Genomic DNA, 2,500 nt, shown 5'->3' with positions numbered 1-2,500 from the left:
TAATATATATTTTATGTAATTTCTAATATATATATATATATATATATATATATATATATATATATATATATATGTATATAATCTTTAAATATACATATATATTAATTCAAAGTAAGAGTTAATTGATTATTTAGTGTAATTATATTTAGATTCTCATAAGTATGTTTTATTGTAATAATATCTAAATAAAAAGAAGAGAAATAAGATTAATTTATTTTTCACACGATAATACAAATGAAGGTATTCATTGTAATGCGTACTTAATCAAAAAAAAAAAAAAAAAAAAAAAAAAGAAAGAAAGAAAAAAGAATTATCCAATTAGATTTTTACATGATGATATACTTCTTTTTTCTTTTTTTTTTTTCTCTCTCTCTTTTTTCTTCTTTAATACATTCAAATGAAAATTTTAAATTAATTCTTAATCGATTCGTTATATTTGATTTCTTCATAAACAAAACTCTTGATTTCAATGGGGACAGATAAAAGAATTAAGCTTAGAGCTTGCGTTTTGATCGATCGATCGTGAATCTTCTTCGTTGCACCTTGCATCATATAAGGAAGGATATAACTTGTAAAGGACGAAAGAAGGTGGTCCTCTCTCATAACGGTCCCTTATCTTTCGTGATGGAAACACGACCAGGCAGGGCAAGAGCATTCTTTCATTTCTTTTCCTTCTTCTTTTTCTTTTTCTTCTTTTCTTTTCCTTTTTCTTTTTCACTTTTTTCTTTCTTTCTTTCTTTCTTTCTTTCTTTCTTTATTCCTCCCTTTTTTTCTTTCCTTATCTCACGCATTTCATCTATCCAAAGACATAAATCCGTCGTGCTGAGAGTACGAGCTCGCAGATATTTTTTTCTTTTTTTTTTTTTCTCCAAGTAACTTCTCGTTCCTCTTGATATTTTGGCTGTTTGGTTTTTTTCTTTCGACTTTTGCAAATTAATAATATTACGCAACGAAGGGAAAACAATTACAGTAATCGAAAATCTCAATTAACATCGCTCACGATATTATTCCATGATAAGTATGTATAATATTTCGTTTGTTTTTACATTGGATATGATTAAAAAAAAAAAAAAAAAAAAAAAAAAAAAAAAAAAGAAAAGGATTAAAACTAAAAAAAAAAAAAAAAAAAAAAAAAAAAAAAAATAAAAAATTATTAAAAGTGAATATTTCAAATAAAAATGTTCCCTTTTAATTGGTCAAAAAACGTTTTCAAACCGCGTCCTACCTTTCTTTACGTAATTTATAAGGAAAGATATCATGAGCGTTACCTTTCGTTCCATTAGGCTACCACTCGACTAAATTATGCTAATAACGATACGAAGAAGTCTTAACGGTCAATCCCTTCGTTCCTATAGTGTAACTAATTATATCATATCGTTGATAAGAACTTGAAACAATTGTAATAACAATATTTATCTATTTTTTTCTTTTTTTTTTTTCCATTTTGTTAGGATTAAAAAAATTAGGTTTCTTTTATTAATTTTTATTGTATTATCTACAAATTTTCTTTTTTATTATATTGTTTAATAATTTTATATTTTATATAAGATTTTTATTATATATATATATATACATGTATGTATTTAGTCGTATTAGTGTATTTCTAAATCGTACTAATATAATATAAAATACTTTTTGATAGTACAATTTAAAAGAACACGAAACACTCGTCTAAATTTTAATTTTCTCTAATGTTAGTTATTTAATTATCTATATATTTATATAACGTATATAACACATAATATATCTATATAATATATATGATATACATATATATATATATATATATATGTATATATTAAGTATGAATTCTTCGATCGTATAAATATAATTTAAAATCATTATGTTATGATACGATCTAAAACAAAATATAAAAATCATAAATTCGATAAAAATTTCTTAAATTTTGATAGTAAGTGATAACATATATTCTAAATCTAAATATTTAATCGTTCGATTGGTTACTACAAAAAAAAAAAAAAAAAACAGAAAAAAATACGTAAGGAAAAAAAGAGAACATAAAGAAAAAAAAAAGAAAAAAAATAAAAAGATACCTCAGCTTGGAGAGGACTCTAAAATGATATTAATGTATAAAGTTCGTCGAGGTTACATCGAAGCATGGGCTTCCGTTAAAAGGAAAGATCGTGAACGATTAACCATTAATTATCAACTGGGTAGTCAAACCGTTCACCAAATATACCGTTTCTACAAGAGTGAAAGAAGAGAAACCCCATGGCAATATTCATGGAGGTTTGTTAAACTTGTAAAAGTTGTTCTGCATTTAATTGCCACGTCGGGTGGTCATTTCGTGGATCGCACGAGATCGAAAGATCGAACAGAATGTATCGAAGAAGAGAAAAAAAACGAAAAAGAAAAAAGAAGAAGGAATCTGTGCTCACGTGCTTTCTTTAAATAATTCGCGCGAGAAATACGAATAATCTTAAATATCATGAGATATTAATAATCTTAAAGGGGGAGAATGGAATAATAAAAAACGATA

This window comes from Vespa velutina, chromosome 11, assembly GCF_912470025.1.
Source record: "Vespa velutina chromosome 11, iVesVel2.1, whole genome shotgun sequence".
Taxonomy (NCBI): domain Eukaryota; kingdom Metazoa; phylum Arthropoda; class Insecta; order Hymenoptera; family Vespidae; genus Vespa; species Vespa velutina.
The sequence above is the reverse complement of the archived record's forward strand: the minus strand, read 5'-3'. Positions refer to the sequence as shown.